General features: G+C 39.9%; 1 long non-coding RNA gene across 3 annotated transcripts in view; it reads left to right on the top strand.

Moving 5' to 3' along the window:
- LOC140822948 (uncharacterized) overlaps positions 1–7,798 on the top strand; it is a 28,081-nt gene extending 20,283 nt beyond the window's left edge. For 2 of the 3 annotated variants that reach the window (XR_012116074.1, XR_012116075.1), the window contains exon 3: positions 4,739–7,798. This is a non-coding gene — a long non-coding RNA (uncharacterized lncRNA). The remainder of the gene's footprint in view (positions 1–4,738) is intronic. The other variant, XR_012116073.1, reaches the window with a different exon arrangement.
- The last annotated feature ends 13,315 nt before the right edge of the window (positions 7,799–21,113 follow it).

Here is a 21,113-nt window from a genome sequence, read left to right as displayed (position 1 = left end):
ATGATGAATATTAACCAAGACCACCAGCTCGACTATGAATAGAGAACCAAACACAATATTTCTTCAACAATTAAACCTTGGAGTACTTGGGGTTACCAAGGGATCTGAACAACGACATAGTCCGAGCTCCCCATCACCTATGCCTCTCACGTGGAAAATACTCCAACTCTTAAAATACCACCTTGGAGCTCTTGGGCCACGAAGGGCTCCGAGCTAGGATGTATTCTTAACTCCCCATTTCTTTTTCTTCTTCGTTGGAAAATACTTGGAATTTTAAATCTTGGAGTTCTTGGGGTTACATAGGGCTCCAAGATAGGATATAGTCTGAGCTCTCTATCACCTTTGCTAGCTCTCTCTTAGCATGAAACATTTCAACAAATTTTTGAAATTTAAACCTTCGAGCTCTTGGGGTCACCAAGGGTTCCGAGCAAGTACATAGCATTAGCTCCCCGTCCAAGCTCCCCATCATCTCATCTAGATCAAGTTCATCCGAAAAGTAGTTCAACTTTTAAAATTACACCTTGGATTTCCTAGAATTAACAAGGCTCTGAGCTAGGACATAGCCTTAGCTCCACATCGTCTTTGCTAGATCTTCCTTAGCAAGAAACAATTCAACAAGTTTTTGAAAATTAAACCTTGGAACTCTTGGGGTCACCAAGGGCTCCGAGCTAGGACATAGCCATAGCTCTCCGTCCTAGATCCCCATCATCTCATCTAGATCAACTACATCCGAAAAATAGTTCAACTTATAAAATTACACTTTGGAGCTCATGGAATTACCAAGGAATCCGATCTAGTACACAACATTAGCTCTCCATCACCTCTTCTAGATCTCCCTTTGCATGAAACACTTCAACATTTTTTTTAAAAATTAAAAATTGAAGCTCTTGGGGTCACCAAGGGCTCTGAGCTAGGACATAGCTTTAGCTCCTCTTCCTATCCACACATCATCTCAACTAGATCAAATTCATTCAAAAAATAGTTCGCCTTTTAAATTTACACCTTGGAGATCCTGCGCTTACCAAGGGCTCCGAGCAAGGACATAGTCTTAGCTCCTCACCACCACTGCTAGATCTCCCTTAGCAGAAAATACTTCAACAATTTTGTGAAAATTAAACCTTGGAGCACTTGGTGTCACCAAGGGCTTCGAGCTAGGACATAGCCTTATCTCCCTGTCATAGCTCCTCATTATCTCAACTAGATCAACTTCATCAGAAAAATAGTTCAACTTTTAAAATTACACATGTGTGCTCCTGAAGTTACCAAGGGCTTCGAGCTAAGACATAGCCTTATCTCCCGTCATATCTCCTCATTACATATGGGTAATCCTGAAGTTACCAAGGGCATTGAGTTAGGACATATCCTTATCTCCCCATCACCTCTGCTATATCTCCTTTAGAAGGAAAAACTTCAATTTTTTTTTTAAAAAATTAAACCTTTGAGCTCTTGAGGTTACCAAGGCTTCGAGCTAGGACATAGCCTTAGCTCCCCGTCCTAAATCCCCATAATCTCACATAGATCAACTTCATCTGAAAAATAGTGCAAATTTTAAAATTACACCTTGGAGCTCCTAGAATTACAAAGGCCTCTAACCTAGGACATAACATTAGCTCCCCACCACCTCTGCTAGATCTCCCATAAAAAGAAATCGCATCAAATTTTTTCTTTCTAGAAAAAAAAAGAAAAATAAAACTCGTTTTCTTTCTTTATTGAGCCCTTCATCTACTCTCGGTAAGAAACTCTTTCACCACCTTCTTATTTTTTATGCCTTAGCTCAAATTTCACACATACGGTGTCAAGTGATTCTCACAAAGAAAATGGGGCAGATACTTTTTGTTATAAATAAAAAGGTGAGCACCTGCCGGTGGTAGGACATGGCTGACCTGTCAACTAAGCACCTGGTGAACCCCTAAAATCATGAGAAAGAACGTTAGAAAGGGGACGAAGGTTAGCTCCGACGTAATATCTCTAACGCTAAAGTTAATCTGGAATCGAACCAGGACATGTTCGGCTATAAAAATATATACTAGAGATAAGAGTGAATGTCCTCCCCTCCACATCCAGGAAAATGAAATTGAACCTGATATTTTTAGGGATAAGGAGATACAAAAAGTCAAAGGAACGCTTGTTTTGACAAAACCTTGGGGCTCACACCCTAGGTTGAGAGCCAAGCCTTCCCCAATCGAGGTGAGTAAATCAACTTATGAGATATTATTGTGTGAGAGACATTTCAGTTTTTTTTGTCCCTTGTAGCTTGGTTTCCACTCACAAAGCTCAGGTTTGTAGCCAACCTCGGGAACATCAGTAATCTTTTTCGGAAACCACTATTTTTGTGTGACTGATGTAGAGAGTTTAAGATTTGTTCTCATATACGTCCAAAAAGTATAGAACTTGAAGGACTCAATTTTTTCCTTTACGGAGTAGAGGTCATGTAAAGCCTCGATCCAATTTAGGCACATCATCACCTTCTGTTGAGATCCTCTCGATCACTTGGTTAGGCGGTTGCCTATCTAGGATCTAGGATCTCAACAAGTGATGAGGTCGGCTCGCTAGGAGCTAGGATCATAGGTAATTCAAAGAATTAATAGCTCAAGTGAGAAAGATGGCTAGTTAGGATCTAGGCCAAGGCATGAGAGCTCAAATTCAGAGTAGCCCAAGGGAGGGCCTTCTTAGATGATTGTTAGTTCACCCGAGCTAGGTCATCCTATATCATTTGGGCAAACCTGAATTGGGCTGACCCAGTAGGTTGAAATGGGGTATCAACCTATTAAATTTAATAATAATAATAATTGAACTTGAAATAAATTTAGGCTAAAAGTAAAATTGACTTTTTAGTTGGATCATATACCAATTAAATCATTCATTATAGTTCATGTATAAGTTTATCCATTTATTAATAGTTACTCATACCAAAAAAATTTACTCTAATTTTTCCCACACTTATTTTTGTCCATTCTCTATTACATATAGTAGGATATAAAAATTCATCATATTTCAAGGGACACGAATCGTGATGCGGTCTTCAAATATTCATTTTCCTGATAATCAGAAATATTTCATAGCTACGGTACCGTTTGAAGTGAATGATATGATAAATTAGTGATAAATAGATAAATATAATTTAATGAGATTTAAAGTATAAAAAAAGTAATGGTAAATTATATTGTGTTTGTTTTATGATGAAACTTTGGTTTATACTGTCGTATCCGAATGAAATGTCATAAATAACACATTGCTAGATTTACTATCTAGTGTGAGGAGTTGGACAACTTGGAGAATTTCAACAACTTAAAGCTGCTATCATTCCTAAATTCTCTCACAGGGACTGTATTTGCATGGTATGCCTCGCTCCCCAAAATTCAGTGATGAATTGGCAGGCGATGAAAAGGCAATTCCACACTAAATTTTACATAACTTTTCTAGAGATATGCATGAATTATTTGTCTAGAATCACTCGAATGAAAGGAGAATCTGTGGAATGTTTATTGACATGTTCAAAAAGATGAAGAACGTGTGCAAATGTGCTTACTAAATACGGGGTTCATGAAAATGGCACAAAAGTGTCTATATTTTGAATTGAGGAAAAATTCCAAGGCATGGGGTTCAACGACTTCTTTGAGTTGGTTGCGAAAGTTATTGAATATGAGGAATTATTTAGGGAAGAGTCATACAAAAAAGAAAACAACTATGAGTTCCTATTATCAAGAAATGGAGAAAGTTGTGTTGGTTGAGATCCGATCAAGTGGTTCACATATTGTTCCTTTGCTGAAAAAGAAACTGACACAAGCAGAGAAGAATAATAGCCTTCAACTACATTAAGATATGCAGTACATTTTTATGTCTCGAAGACTGGTGATGTTTTTGATTCCTCAGTTATAGAGAAATTTATCACTTTCCTACCGGATCATAGAGTGTCATATAAAGAAGAGCCAAAGGGACGAAAATATTGTAAATAGCACAACTCATATAATCATGTCACTAAGTCGTTGGGATATTAAGAATATTTTGTATTATAGAATTAACAAGAGATTTTTTAAGTTTCTTGACAAACAGGAGTCTATGGCGGTGGATGGTGATTTACTTTTCCATACAACCTCTATCAATGTGAATGTGACAGATCTGAAAGACTTTCTAGATGATAAGAGGTGCCGAAACCATAGAGTTGTTGAAAGAAAAATTTAGAAGTGTTGGATACTGAAAGGTCTGAATTTTGAAGATGGGATTATCCAAAAATGTTGGTGAATATATGGCATTCGGACCAAGGAACGAACATTTCCATAGGAGACCAGTTCAGTAGTTCAGATGGGAGCCATCTCACCAAAGATATGTGGATAACATAAACTTGTCCGAAAGAGAGTCACGACAAGTGCAAGCCAAGAAGAAGTCAGTTGCCAATGGTGGTTATCAGCATGTGAACCAAGCTCTTATAAGAAAGTCTATTGAGGGTCAGAGAGCAAGGGCCAGATTCATCCTCCCTACTAGAAATTAGTTTAGCGAATCCTGAAGAGTGGAGTAGGACCTGTAAAGAAGAATGCTAAAAGAAACGACTGCTTTGAAAAGATGAGAACTTGCTAAGATGATGAATGAACTCATATCAGACATTCCAGCCATTGAAAATCAGTGGGGAGTATATCCAACTTAGATAAGTCGGCTATTGAAGTTAAACTGATGGAAGAAGATGAAGATTTGTTGAGTGAAGAAGACAACCAGGACAGAAAAACTCTCAATTTTTGTCTAGGAAAGTTCCACGTCTCAGTAGATTTTGCCACAGAGGTGGTGATGCTACCAGAGAAGTTCAAACTTGTTGAAGAAAAGTGTGGGAAATCTACAATTGAAGTATCAGTTAAAGAGATAAATAATAGCTGCAAACTCCCTGAAGGTGGTTCAGGGGTTATCATAAGAGAATATCACTCAAACAAGCCTAAGGAGGTGGTTCTTGAGAAGCCAACAACAACCATGACTAAGCACATAAGGACATTATATATCAAGACCCATGTGAATGTCAAGCCAATGTCCAGGGTGCTAATCTACAAAGGCTTAGAAATGAATGTCTTGACGGTGAGCATGTTAGGAAGCTTGGGCAAAAATGAAGAAGACCTAATCCCCACAAAAGTTTCAGTTGCTGTGTTTACAGGGGAAACCACCAAGACCATTGAAATTTTCCCAGCTAATGTTACTGTGGGGAGTATGTCATCTTTGTGAGCATTTTTCGTGGTGAACCCATCTGCCACCATGCATTTTTATTCAGAGATCGGATCCATGCGAATCAGTGCATCACATCCTCTATGCACAAACTCCTGTTATTTTAAAAAAGAGATGATATGAACATCGTGGAAATCGATGCATAGCTTTTTCAAGCCAACACACGTGCGGTTGAAGCTAGATACTACCATGGGGATTTTGGTCTCATTAAGGTTCGTAGCAAAAGAGTGAGAGAGTCCAGTGTACATGCAAACACCAACTCCAAGCATGGTATTGGAAAGAATTCTCAAGTCAATTGTTATCGTGCCGCCTAGGCCGATAATGCAGCCATTAATTGATAAACTTGATTATTGAGTTCAACCAAAGGAAAAAATAGATAGATGCAGTAGAAGGTTCATGTGCAGCTAGTACTAAAAAATTGGAAGATGAAGAAGTATGAGACACTCATGGAACTGAGCTTATCCAAGAGAAATAATATGAAAAATAAGAACTCCAAGTTGATGAGTTGTTAATAGCGTCATCTCAAATGGAAGATGACCAACATGGGTTACAAGAACCATTAGAAGAAATAAACTTGGGAGAGTTTGGAGATATTAAAGTAATATATGCAAGTGCGTTACTGGAAGAAAGGATCAAGCTGGATCTGATTTGCTTGCTGAGGGAGAGAGTAAAGAAAGCAGGGAAATTGTATGGTTTGGGTCACTTGCATATATTTTTATGTTGATGTTATTGTTACTTTTGTTGAACTTTATAAAATATTGTGGAGAAAGTAGGCTCTATAGCCACTTATACTAATCTGTTTTTCTTATTTGTGCAGTGGTAACCCATGGGGTGGGACTTTGGGTTATTTGAAAAACATAACAGAAGATGATATAAAAGTGGGGAGCTACACTTTCTTTGGACAACTATAAGATAAATAAAGAAGAAATGGAAGATGAGTAGATTACAAGGGATAGTTTGTCACTTTTGAAAGTTTCATAATGTATAGAGTAGGCTTTCTGGCCAACTTATATTAATTTTGTTCTTTGTTTAAATTTTACTCCGAGTATCATGAGGTCACTATTGTAAATAATTGATGTTTATTATTCAAGGATGAAATTTTTTGAATGAGGCCACTTTTATCATATTGGATGTATTTTGATTAATTTTGAAACCAATGGACGAAATAAGTAGGAGTGGGGAGTTGTGTAGGCAATTATGATTTTTGTCAAGAAATGGGAGAAGAGAGTTTTCTGGATTAGCTCAGAATATAAAAACCAACATAATGATTCCCCTCCAACATCAACATCATATACAAACATATCTTCACTCCTCAAGCAACAACCAACAATCACAATATCAAACCAATAGTCACCAAATGTAATTACAACCACCGCATGCAAAAACAGTAAATAAAGATGTATACGGGTAAGAGTTCTGACTGAAGTGCAATGCATATAGATGCATGCGGGAAAGGAATCCAACTGAAGTGCTATACATAAATGATAGGGGCGAGAAAGTTGTTTTGAGTGAATACACCATAAAATTTCAAACATAACGTTAGAATTACCTATGTTGTGAGTTCAAAGTTATATGTTAAGATCTAGAGACTCACCAATACATGAGCAACAATCACCAAGGAGTTTATGTCAACACATGACTTATAGTTGTCATAGGCAAAACCCGAAAGTGTAATATGCATGCACACAAATGACTGATTGGGAACGGGGATGTGACTCAGATGAAATGCGGCATGCATGTTTAAATATAAAGCAGACATAATCAATGTAAAAGATGCATTGGATCATGATGAAGCTGCCATGGGGGAGTTCGAAGAAAATATGCCATGTCAACACTTGTCTTAGTGATACTTGCCACCAACAAAAAAGACCACGGAACCACGCTCATTATTCCCACAATTCAAGTCCATTCGCAGCAACCAAAGGGAGCTCCTAGATTCATGGGTTGGTCAAAGTTTAACAAGGCTAGGGGGCAAGGTAAACGTATCAAAAATAGCTCAAAGATCAACGAGAGTCATCAAAGTAAGTTCGGACATCAAAGCCACTAAAGCTACAACATAACAAATTCACGCATAATCAATACAAAAATATTGACAAAGTCCAAGGGAGTAAGCCAACAATACCGAGGAGGAGTTCCTTTACATGTAAGTGCTAGAGGTCAACTAATAGCTTAAGTAAGTATTGAGGTGAGAGACAAAAGCGTCGGATGTACTGATGAAGAAAAAAGAAAATGAAGATGAAGGCCTTACACATATTGGGGTCAGAAGATAATGGCGAGCCAATCAAGTGACAATGACAACAATGGTCGAATTGGGATAGATACATAAGGGTGAAACCACATCAAAATGGTGTAAGAATCTATCAAGGGATAGCCAATAAATCCCCAATCTATAAAAAGGTCAACCAATGACCGAGCTCTCATAAGTGCAAATCCCAATTGAAAATATCAATATCACATGAGAAAAAAAAATGTCAAGGAGTCTGCACTAGCAGATGGATGGAAAAACTTTGTCTAGACTATCTTCAAACCTAGGACAAAAGCACAGGACACTGCTTCAACAAATAGAGTTATCCATCAAACTCTCTCGTCAGGCAAGAGTTAAAGTAAAGCTACAGAAAGGCCAACTGTTGGAACTTTTCAAGTTCGCAATCTTTGCTTAATTTTGATGCTAACAAAACTTGTTATTTTGTTTCTAATAATCTACCTTAGTGTGCAGTAAGCTGGAACTGAAATAATCAGTTACGAGCCAAAACTAAAGCTGTCGAGGAATGCTAACTGAAGACGTCCAACTAATCGCGTAAACTGAAAACAGTAGAACTGAAGTGCCAACTGAAAGACTAGTTCAACTGAATGTCCAGCTGATGAGCAGTTCAGCAGAAGACCTTCAGAAGCCCGGCCAACTGATGAAGTGTTCAACTGATGAAGAGCCCAGCTGACCAGTTCAACTGAAAGAGTGAAATCAGTTCAACTGATTTCACCAGCCCAACAGAAGACCAGTTCAACTGACCAGTTGAAAGCATCAGTCAGAGTCAATCAGTTGCAGATCAAGACAAGCTTAATAATGGAATCCAGCTAAGCACGAAGGTACAAAAGCTATTGTACTACCACAGTACAATAAGAGACGTTGCATCAGAGCTTAAAGCCAAAAGTTCCGGAAAGATGTCGAGGAACAAATTCAAAATGCAACGGACACATTATTGAGTCTTACTGTACGGTCAGCCAAACGCCTATAAATAGAAGCTGAAGTTCAGTGAAGACTAACACTGAGAAAAACGAGAACAGAGAACAAGGGCACGCTTATTACATATCAGCTTGTTAGAAGCAATCAGCCCAGAGGGAACACTTCATTGTATTATCAGCTTAGATTAGAAGCCTTTTTCCCTCAGTGTGTGAGAATACTTTCGGGTAGTGTTCATTGATCAGTTCTCACACACACACACACACACTCACTCATCATCTCAGATTCCGTCTTGCACACAGACGTAAAACATGTGTATGTAGTCTTTCTCACATAGACGTTAAAGAAGTGTTGACTGGAAGGTGATGCCTTCAGTTTAGAACTAGGAGTTCAGTTAGGCAGTGGGTAAGTCCTAAGCTGGGTGGGTTTGTACAAAGGTTTGTATAAATCAAAGTCTTCTAGTGTATCCTACCCGAGGAGGTAGAAGGGGTGACGTAGGAGCAGTTGAAGTCTCCGAACATCCATAAACATATCTTGTGTTTTGTTTTCAGTCTAACTGTTTAACTGTGTTGTTCTTAATTGTTTCATCAGTCCAGCTGATATCAGTTCAGTTCTGTCCATAACCGAACTGATATAAGCTCTAACTGACTTCTTTTCTTCAGTTAACCAGTTGCACAAGATATATAAAATTGATCAGTTTGTTTTCTTAACGAAGGATTATTTTGAGTGTCTTCCGCTTAGTTGTTTAACCAAACTCGATCTAATTCATCGGTGTATTTATTCTTAGAACACGAGCTATTGCAGCTCATTGGTAGATTAGTCAGAAGGGTCAACGACTGATGCACAGCTTCGTAACTGATGTTCAGTCGGGGCCCCCATAACCGATCCTGACAACTGGTATCAGAGCTTGATGTTCTAAGAAAGACATTTGAAAAACTGATCTAAAATGTTTTTAAAATATTTGTAAAATATTTTAAAGTATTTTAAATTTGTTTTAAAATGGTATTTAAAATGGTTTTCAAAACCCTTTTAAAAATTTTATATCTCACGTGTTTTTCTGAGAAGAGAGGATTGGTTCTGCAATTAATATTGTAGCCACTTCGCTCGAATCCGATTTTCTTATTTTAGCAGCTTGCAGGTTTTGAGGTCAACTGACAGGAGAACAGCAAAACTGATATGCGAACAAGATTTCAGTTGCAAGCCTACCAGTTAAACTGATCAACAGACGAAACCCAACTACCAGCTGAAACTGATGAGTTAACTGGAGCTTAATCATCAGAAGTGCCGCCGCTTAACTGCCATATCAGATCAGGAGAAATGATCAATGCGGTTCAGCAATCAGTTGAGTCCAGTTTGCATCAGCTAAACCAGTTGGCTAGCACAGGACCTCAAGTTCAAAGCAGTTAGCTGTTCATCTATCAAAAGGAAATTAAGACTTTGCAGTCTTTCAAGGATTCAAGGCAACCGATAGTTGGTACATTTAGTTCTATTATGTGTAAACTGATTGATAACTGATGTTTAAAATCCAGCTAAATGTAGTAGCAGTTTTCCCTTACATAACTGGTGTGCTTAATTGTAATACAAGGGAAGTTTATTTGTTTAAATGAACATCATGTTATTCAGTTTGTTTAAATGTATCTGAACTGATAATCCCAGTTTTGTGTAGCCTTAACTGCTTGCATGATTATTGCTGCTTTAAAATAATTTTAAAATCGTGTGACTATTTATATTTTTAAGGGGGAGTTTTCCTTTAAATTCATATTTTAAAATGATTTTTCAATTCAGTTGTTGAGGGGGAGTTTTTTTTAAAAAAAATATTTTTCAAATTTGTTATCCCTCAAACTGAAATTATCTTAGTTTCTTTTTAAATTGTTTTTCTTATTAATTCAGTTAGTAAGGGGGAGCATTCACTCCTGGAACTGAATTTTTGTTTTGATTGCTTAAATGTTTTTGATTCTCACAAAGGGGGAGAATCATATCACTTTAACTGTTCAAGTTTTGTGATCATCAAAAAGGGGGAGATTGTTGGAACTTTTCAAGTTCGCAATCTTTGCTTAATTTTGATGCTAACAAAACTTGTTATTTTGTTTCTAATAATCTACCTTAGTGTGCAGTAAGCTGGAACTGAAATAATCAGTTACGAGCCAAAACTAAAGCTGTCGAGGAATGCTAACTGAAGACGTCCAACTGATCGCGTAAACTGAAAACAGTAGAACTGAAGTGCCAACTGAAAGACTAGTTCAACTGAATGTCCAGCTGATGAGCAGTTCAGCAGAAGACCTTCAGAAGCCCGGCCAGCTGATGAAGTGTTCAACTGATGAAGAGCCCAGCTGACCAGTTCAACTGAAAGAGTGAAATCAGTTCAACTGATTTCACCAGCCCAACAGAAGACCAGTTCAACTGACCAGTTGAAAGCATCAGTCAGAGTCAATCAGTTGCAGATCAAGACAAGCTTAATAATGGAATCCAGCTAAGCACGAAGGTACAAAAGCTATTGTACTACCACAGTACAATAAGAGACGTTGCATCAGAGCTTAAAGCCAAAAGTTCCGGAAAGATGTCGAGGAACAAATTCAAAATGCAACGGACACATTATTGAGTCTTACTGTACGGTCAGCCAAACGCCTATAAATAGAAGCTGAAGTTCAGTGAAGACTAACACTGAGAAAAACGAGAACAGAGAACAAGGGCACGCTTATTACATATCAGCTTGTTAGAAGCAATCAGCCCAGAGGGAACACTTCATTGTATTATCAGCTTAGATTAGAAGCCTTTTTCCCTCAGTGTGTGAGAACACTTTCGGGTAGTGTTCATTGATCAGTTCTCACACACACACACACACACTCAGTCATCATCTCAGATTCCGTCTTGCACACAGACGTAAAACATGTGTATGTAGTCTTTCTCACATAGACGTTAAAGAAGTGTTGACTGGAAGGTGATGCTTTCAGTTTAGAACTAGGAGTTCAGTTAGGCAGTGGGTAAGTCCTAAGCTGGGTGGGTTTGTACAAAGGTTTGTATAAATCAAAGTCTTCTAGTGTATCCTACCCGAGGAGGTAGAAGGGGTGACGTAGGAGCAGTTGAAGTCTCCGAACATCCATAAACATATCTTGTGTTTTGTTTTCAGTCTAACTGTTTAACTGTGTTGTTCTTAATTGTTTCATCAGTCCAGCTGATATCAGTTCAGTTCTGTCCATAACCGAACTGATATAAGCTCTAACTGACTTCTTTTCTTCAGTTAACCAGTTGCACAAGATATATAAAATTGATCAGTTTGTTTTCTTAACGAAGGATTATTTTGAGTGTCTTCCGCTTAGTTGTTTAACCAAACTCGATCTAATTCATCGGTGTATTTATTCTTAGAACACGAGCTATTGCAGCTCATTGGTAGATTAGTCAGAAGGGTCAACGACTGATGCACAGCTTCGTAACTGATGTTCAGTCGGGGCCCCCATAACCGATCCTGATGATCGAGCAAATCTTGCACAGTGAATGGTCCCAAAATTTGTTTTATATATGAAAGCTCGATTTAAATATCGCAAGTGCACGATAGTCAAGTTATAATAAACGTACGTGAATACGAGTATCGATCCACAGGGACTGCGTTACAATAATTTTTTATTCTCAATTAAAATTTCTTTAGCAACGATAAAGTGGTTTGGTAATTAAACTAATGTAAATCAAATAACTAAAAGAATTAAAGCACAAAGAGAATGTATGCAATAATGCAATGATTAAGTTGGATTAAATCAAATGAAAGATGACTTTGTTGGGAATTATCAGTTCACCTACCACTCGTGTTTTAATAATTACCCTCGACTCTTACTCGTGCATTCGACGGAATTCCCTAGACTAATCAATATACTCTGTCGAGCTATATTAATACTAATCATAAACATGCAGTAATCAAGTGTCCTCAATTATTTAATAGTTTAAGATCGCCTTACGTTCTCTGGAATCCTCTAGCTTTTATCCGGGTGAACTATCACTATCGACACGTACCCAATTCCGTATGTCTACTAAAATTGTAAGGCCGAGGTTTATACTATGCGATCCTATTGTTAATTAGTCTGTCGACATCGTTAACAACATGCAATAATCAAAGGAAGATAGCTAGGCTTCGCTTGAAACAAGAAATAACAATAGCATAAACAAATCACTTGTAAAAACGTCAAGAAATAATGTTAAACAACGAGTACGGGTAGGATCCCCTCAAATCCCAACAAATTTAGAGTTTAGCCAACCAAATTCATACTAGAAATCAACAATCTATGCAAGAGAATAAAATACTGAATAATAAAATACTAAATATGACGATGGAAGATGGCTGCGATGCTTGGAATTCTCGAGTTCTTCGAAAGTCTTCCTTACTCCTCGCCTTCTCTCCCAGAAAAAATGATGAAAATATGATGAATAATCCTCCCAGAGGCGCCCAATCTCGTGTATTAGGTTAGTGGTCTTGGATAGAGTCCATGAAAATAGAAACAAATCTCGCAGAATCTTGCTGGATCGCGTGACTCGCTAGGACGGTAGGTTTTGACCGCTGGGGCGAGTGACTCTCGAATAAAAACTTTGAGCCTTCTCTCTAGTCTCGCTGGGGCGGCCACTTTTGACCGCCGAGCGAGAGATCTTCTGTTAAATTCTCTTGTCCAGGCTAGCAGTCTAGCTGGGACGGTCAGTTTTAACCGCCCTAGCGAGAGGTCTTCTGTTCGATATCCTCGGTAAGGCTAGAATGCTCATTGACCGCCCTAGCGAGGCTTCTTCGTTGTTGTGCCCATTTTCTGCCCTATTTGGTTCCATTCCTTCAAAATACCACAAAACACACGAGATCAGTCATATGCTAAATAATGCAAACAAAATGCAAGAATAAACTAAAACAAACTAATATGATGTATGAATACGATTCGAAACCAACACTAAAAACACGTAAAAACGAGTCCTATCAACCCCCTCATACTAACCTTTTGCTCGCCCTCGAGTAAAATAGGTTAAAGCACGAGATTCTAAACAGACAAAATAAACACGAAATAACCAACACAAGAAAAAGTTAATGGTGAGTTAATAACTTTATGTTCATGCCTCAGTAAATTTTTTCCACATCATAATCAAATCATTTCACAAATAAATACTCTTTCTCATCTACAAATAAGTCTTGGCACTAATTCGAACGTGTGTGTGTGTCATGGTGGGTCTAGTCATTCGTACGTCAAATAGATCAATCGTCAAGTTATGCAAGTCACTCAATCAACACTTCAATACAAATCTCACTAGCATGCATCCCCGTGTCCATTCATCACTAACCATCATTTTGAACTTTAGTTAATTTTTTAAGTGCATAGAAGGGTGTCGAAAGGAAAGAAACTAAGCTCAAGTGGCGAAAAGTTGGGAGTACATCGATCATTTTCATTGTGCAATTGTCAAGACTGTGCGTCTGACTTCCTCGACTTCTTACATCTCCAACTTTTAGCCTAGGAATAGAATTTCATTCCTTTTATTTTCGGCTCCCCCTCACCTTACATCTCCTTTTTTCCCAAAGTTCTTTTTACAAGAACTTTGTTGTTTCAACATTTTGATGCACAATTTTCACACATGTACTCCCTAGGCTAAGAATATATCTTTTTGGATTATAGCTGGTTAGGAGTACTGTATTTGAATTCAGGGTATTGACAAGGGGGCATATGTACAGTTCAAGGTCAGTCAAATGCTATCATGCACGACCTCAATCAGTGACTTATTTCCACGGGTTTTCATGCTAAATCAATTCATACGTGATGTCTTTCAAGTTAACCAACAAGAATTTCAAATTTCACCATTATTCCTACAAAATTCTAGGCCCCACACATATGTGCTCAAAAAGTTCAAAATTTGCACCAAAACTTATGTTTCAACAATCCAGAGTATCATTCATGCATTGACCCAATCAATATTTCTCAAAGCAACATCATCATCGGCTCATAAATCATGTCAACTCACCATAAACGACTCACAATCTAACAACGAAAATACAACGACTTAAAAACCCAAATAACAAACTAAATAACTGAACAAACAAACAAAACAAACTACCCGACCCCCTCATACTAGAGTTGTGCAATGCCCTCATCGCACAAAACGAAACAGACACGAAAAACAATAACAACTTATGAATTCAAATGCAACAATAGAAAATGCACAAGAAAAAGAAAGGGGAAACAGTGAACTCCCCTGATCAAAACTCCTCCTCCTCATCATGCTCAGGTGGTGGATTGCCCTCGTCAGCTGCAGGCGGCATAGGATACGTGTACTGGAAGTGGAAAGGTGGCGGGTATGCTGGAACAGGCGGCCGGCCGGAAGTGTCTAAGCCCAAGTGAGTCGAGATGCCCTGCACCAAGTACTCGATGTTCAGAGTGTGGGCTTGGTCGATGGCCTGATAATGAGTCTGGTAGGTGGCCCAAGCGCCCAACTCGTCGACTCGGTCTCGAATGGCACGGCGGCGTGGCTGCGGTGGTGGTGGATGTCCGAAGACCAGAGGTGGTGGAGCGGCTTGCACGTGACCGTAAAATACATCAGCGGGCAGCTCATCCCGTCTCTTCGCGTACTTGGAGGTATGAAGAGCTTCATCGATGGCTCTCAGTGGCGGTAGCCACTCATCATCGTGCGCGAAAATCACACCCGCGCGGGCACATAGCTCAGTCACGATAGTGGGGAAATAAAAGGCTAAATTGTTGCAATTGATACAGATAGTCAGCTGCCCGAATATGAGTTTGCCCACATCAATCGGCATCCCGGTATAGATCGCATAAAGAACCACCGCCCTATCCCGCTGTACATCACTTGTATGCCCTACCGACATCAATCTCTTCGATAGAAAGGCATACCAAAGTGCCGCCTCCACCTTCAAAAATTTCTCAAGAAACACCGTATACGTTCCCGGCTGCTTCCACGTACTGCCCGGATAACACAATGTGTGAATGATCAGATCGTAATCCGGATTCAGCACCCAAGCCTGGAATACCGAATCATCCACTGCCGGTAAACCCAACAAATCGTTTATCGTTTTAGGATCATATGGGACTTGACGTCCCCTCACCCTAGCCTTATTTTCAGTCCCTTCCGGGGCGTTAGCATAAAACTCACGTACAACCGGCACCACAGCCGCATTCGGTTGAGCTAAAAAATTTGTCCACCCTCGTCCTGCAACTTCTAACTCCTCAAAAACATTATCTAAAATCCACGAAGTACATCCCCTCTCAGGGATTGGTTTTCTATGGAGTTTAGCGTGCTCCCATCGCTCCCTAGCCCTGTCATTCACAAATATAGAGGGGGTGGATCGAGAACTAGAGGTACCGCGGGTTACCTTCGAGCGTTTGGAAGCCATGGTCTGAGATGAGTGCACAAAGGAGGAGCCCGGAGTAGTAGATGTTGCCGGAGCTTGAAAAGAACGGAAGAGATGGCGGCGGCGGCAGCGTAGAGGCGGCGGTGGCGGCGTAGGTGGTAGGAGAGTGTAGATTTGCCCGGAAAAATCGTGTCTTGAGCTTTGAAACAAAGGAGATTCACAAATATACCTGTAAATTGGCAAGAAACCACGTTAATCGCTTCAGATCTGGCGTGGGGGGGCGGAATTTTGAGAGAAAAGTGTAGGGTTTCGAGTGGGAGAGGAGAGAAGTGAGGCGCAGTTTTTAAGTGAATCGCGACTCGCTAGGGCGGTCAAAAGTGTCCGCCCTAGCGAGAGTCTTTCTGTCCGAAAAACTCGAGTGCTCGCTGGGGCGGATACAAGTGTCCGCCCTAGCGAGGGGTTTTCTGTTTTAAAAATTTTTTTGAAAAATTGCGAGTGTTCGCGAGGGCGTTCAGTTTTGACCGCCCGAGCGAGAATCTCTCTGCCCGAAATTCATGAAAAATTTGAACCTCTCGCTGGGGCGGTCAATACTAACCGCCCTAGCGAGGTATTTTCTGAAGAGAATGCAACTACCTAAATGCGAATGATGCGAATGCTAAAAAAAATCTAATTAAAATCAGAATAAGGAGTAGAAGTAGTTCTCAGTTTATAGTCTAGAGCTCGACTTTTCACCCATGTCCTCAACGACTGTCTTGGAGCCGAGTGACTCCAATTTGTGGCTCAATTGTGCCACCAATATAGTGCTTTAACCTTTGGGCGTTCACAGTAAACGTCCCTTCCTTCCCATCATGCAACACCACTGCACCTGATGGGAACACCTCGGCTATAACGAATGGTCCTGACCATCTTGACTTCAGCTTGCCCGGAAAGAGTCGTAAGCGAGAGTTGTATAACAACACCGCTTCACCCACTTTGAATTCTCTTCTTACAATGTGTTTATCATGGGCTCTTTTGGTGCGTTCCTTGTAAGATAGGGCAAGATCATACGCTGTACCTCGGAACTCATCCAACTGACTCAACTGCAACAGTCGTTTTTCACCTGCAAGAGCAAAATCAAAGTTCAGTGCCTTGGTCGCCCAATATGCTCTATGCTCTAATTCTACGGGTAGATGACATGCTTTACCAAAAAGTAACCTATATGGTGTAGTGCCTATAGGTGTTTTGAACGCAGTACGATAAGCCCACAAAGCATCATCTAACCGAATGGACCAGTCCTTTCGATTCACATTAACCGTCTTTTCTAAAATCCTCTTAATCTCTCGATTGGACACTTCAACTTGTCCACTAGTCTGAGGGTGGTATGGAGTGGAAACTTTGTGGGTGACACCATATTTGCCCATCAGTTTATCAAAAATTTTGTTGCAAAAATGGGTGCCACCATCACTTATGATTGCACGTGGTGTACCGAATCGATTAAAAATGTGTTTTTTCAAAAATTTTAACACCACTTGTGCATCATTCGTGGCACAAGCCTCCGCCTCCACCCATTTAGATACATACTCCACTGCCACCAAAATAAATTTCTTTGTAAAAGACGCAGGAAAAGGACCCATAAAATCAATCCCCCACACATCAAATATTTCACACTCAATAATGTTATTCAAAGGCATCTCATGACGGTTAGAAATATTACCTGTGCGTTGGCATCTATCACAATTGAGAACATACAAACGAGCATCCTTAAAAAGAGTTGGCCAATAGAAGCCACATTCGAGTACCTTAGATGCCGTCCGTATGGGTCCAAAGTGACCACCTACCTCACGGTCATGGCAGTGGTTCAGAATTTGACTGGTTTCCTCCTCCGCTACACATCTCCTTATCATGGCATCTGCACAGATTTTAAACAAAAACGGTTCCTCCCAAAAATAATATTTCACGTCAGAAAAGAATTTCTTTCTTTGGTGAAACGATAAATTTGGGGGAGGTGTGCCAGTGACAAGAAAATTTGCGAAATTGGCATACCAAGGGCACGCATTTACCTCAAACAATTGCTCATCAGGGAACCAGTCATCTATATCAGTGTTAACGCCATTAATTCTAACATCCTCAAGCCTAGACAGATGATCAGCAACCACATTTTCTACACCCTTTTTATCTCGAATCTCGAGATCAAATTCTTGCAACAGTAAAATCCACTTAATTAACCTAGGTTTCGCATCTTTCTTAGCAAGTAAGTATTTTAGGGCAGAATGATCTGTATACACAATCACTTTAGACAGAACAAGGTATGAATGAAATTTCTCAAAAGCAAATACTATAGCAAGTAGTTCCTTTTCAGTAGTAGCATAATTCAATTGAGCATCATTTAAGGTCTTACTTGCATAGTAGATGGTATGAAATACCTTGTTCTTCCTTTGACCCAGCACCGCACCAACAGCTGTATCACTAGCATCGCACATTACCTCAAACGGTAACTCCCAATCAGGGGCAGTCAGCACAGGTGCTGTCACCAAGCTCTTCTTGAGTACTTCGAATGCCTGCAGACAAGTAGAATCAAAATTAAACTCAACATCTTTCATCAACAAAGAGGATAAAGGTTTAGCAATTTTAGAAAAATCCTTAATAAAACGCCTATAAAAACCCGCATGGCCTAGGAAACTTCGAACTCCCTTTATCGATGAAGGTGGTGGTAGATTTTTGATCACTTCCACCTTGGCCTTGTCGACCTCGATTCCATTCTCCGATACTTTGTGTCCTAACACAATCCCCTCTTGCACCATGAAGTGACATTTCTCCCAATTTAACACCAAATTGCTCTCTTCACATCTAATGAGCACCAAATTCAAATTTTTTAAACATTCATCAAATGAAGAGCCAAAAATAGAGAAATCATCCATAAAAACTTCAAGAAAATTCTCAATCATGTCATGAAAAATAGCGGTCATGCATCTTTGAAATGTAGCAGTTGCATTGCATAGACCAAAGGGCATACGCCTAAACGCAAAAGTACCATAAGGGCAAGTGAAAGTAGTTTTCTCTTGGTCCTCGGGTGCAATTGTGATTTGGTTGTATCCCGAATATCCATCCAAAAAACAGTAAAATTCATGACCGGCTAATCGTTCAATCATTTGATCAATAAATGGCAAGGGGAAGTGATCTTTACGGGTTGCATCATTTAATTTCCTATAATCCATGCACACACGCCAACCCGTGACGATTCTAGTGGGAATCAACTCATTTTTTTCATTGGTAATAACAGTAATCCCACCCTTTTTAGGCACACATTGTACAGGACTTACCCACGCACTATCAGAGAAAGGATAGATAATACCTGCGTCCAGAAGTTTGATCGTTTCAGCTTTTACTACCTCTTGCATCTTTGGATTGAGTCTCCTTTGTGGTTGTGCTAGAGGTGAGTACTTATCCTCCATTAAGATTTTGTGCATGCAGATCGAAGGACTTATCCCCTTGATGTCCGAAACTTTCCAAGCGAATGCTCCTCTATGCTCCTTAAGGACTCCCAAGAGCTTACTCTCCATATCATCTGTCAAAGAAGAGGAAATAATAACAGGCAGTTTATTATTTTCTCCTAAATATACGTACTTGAGATGTGGAGGTAGTGGTTTGAGCTCCAAAGTGGGTGGCTCCTCTAGGCTTGACTTTTGAGGCATTAAATCTTTTCTATCCCCCAATTCCTCTAGTCGAAGCCTCACTTGCTTTCTCCAAGGTGGAATGGCATTCAAATGAGCTACCATCTCCATCCTTTCCTCGTCCAGCTCGTCCTCCTGTTTTTCAGTAGTGAGAGTAGCCTCCAATGGCTCTTGCAATCCATCCTGCACAAAATCACAAACAAGAGAATCTAAGACATCAACGCGAAAACAACTATCATCGTGCATTGTGTGCTTGAGAGTATTAAAGACATCAAAAATAATTTCTTCTTCTCCAACTCTCAGTCTCAATTTTCCCTCGTCAACATCGATCAGTGCTTTCCCTGTAGCCAGAAATGGTCTCCCTAGGATTAAAGGCATCTCCAAATCTTCCTCCATATCAAGTACTACAAAATCTGCAGGAAAAATAAACTTATCCACTTTCACCAAGACATCTTCGATAATCCCACGTGGATACTTGACAGATCTGTCAGCCAGCTGCAATGACATCCTAGTTGGCTTGGGTTCACCCAATCCCAGTCTCCTAAACACAGAATACGGCATCAAATTAATACTCGCACCAAGATCACATAGAGCTTTATGAAAATTAATATCACCAATAATGCAAGGTATAGAGAAACTCCCTGGATCTTTTTGCTTAGGAGGCATCCTGTTTTGAACTAAAGCGGAGCAATTTTCAGTCAAGTTCACAGTCATATGATCTTCTAGCTTCCGCTTGTTTGCTAAGATATCTTTCAAGAATTTTGCATAACTTGGCATATTCAGTAAAGCATCAGCAAAAGGAATGTTAATATGCAATTTTTTGAATATCTCAAGAAATTTACCAAATTGTGCATCTAACTTAGCTTTTTTCAGTGCTGCAGGAAAAGGTGGGGGGATAACAATTTTACTCGGTGCAATAGGGGTAAAAGTAGAGTTAGAAGACTTACCTCCTTGTTGTTCCACCTCATCCTCACCTTGCTTGTTCTTTTCCTCCTTAGACTCAATTGCCTTTCCACTGCGCAATTCCACAGCTTTCACATGCTCTCTCGGGTTAGTCTCCGTGTTGCTCGGCAAAGTTCCTTGCTCCCTATTAGCAATTAACTTAGCCAATTGTCCAATTTGATTCTCTAACCCTTTTATGGATGCATCCTGATTCTGAAATCTCGTCTCGGTTGCAGAAATAAATTTAGTCATCATTTGCTCTAAATTTGACTTCTCCTCCCTAGGCGGTTCTGGCTTGAACCCTTGGTGCATCCCATATGGTGGACCTCTTTGCTGGCGATTCTGGTTGTTTTGACCTCCCCATGAAAAGTTTGGGTGATTCCTCCATCCCGGATTATATGTGTTTGAATACGGGTCATTTCTTGGACGGTTCTGGAATACCACTTGCTTTACCGGTGCTCCTTCAGGCACATAGAATGGATTTCCATCTTGGCAATCCTGCACGTCATGCTCACCTCCACACTTATCACAGAAAATTTCTTGCAGACGCATAGCCGATCCACTCGCACTCATCCCATCAATCTTTCTGTTCAAAGCCTCTAACTGTGCTGACACCGCAGACAAATCAGTAACTTGATTAACCCCAGCACCTCGTCTCTGTCTATCAGACTGAGGCTGATAGCTACTAGCAGCCATCTCCTCTAATAACTCATATCCTTCCTCAGCCGTCTTCCTCAGTAAGTTACCACAGGCAGCAGCATCTATCATAGTACGGTTAGAAGTAAGCAGACCGTAGTAGAAAGTTTGAACAACTAACCCGAGAGGT

The sequence above is a fragment of the Primulina eburnea genome, chromosome 2 (assembly GCF_022965805.1).
Source record: "Primulina eburnea isolate SZY01 chromosome 2, ASM2296580v1, whole genome shotgun sequence".
In the NCBI taxonomy this organism is placed as follows: domain Eukaryota; kingdom Viridiplantae; phylum Streptophyta; class Magnoliopsida; order Lamiales; family Gesneriaceae; genus Primulina; species Primulina eburnea.
The sequence above is the reverse complement of the archived record's forward strand: the minus strand, read 5'-3'. Positions and strand labels throughout refer to the sequence as shown.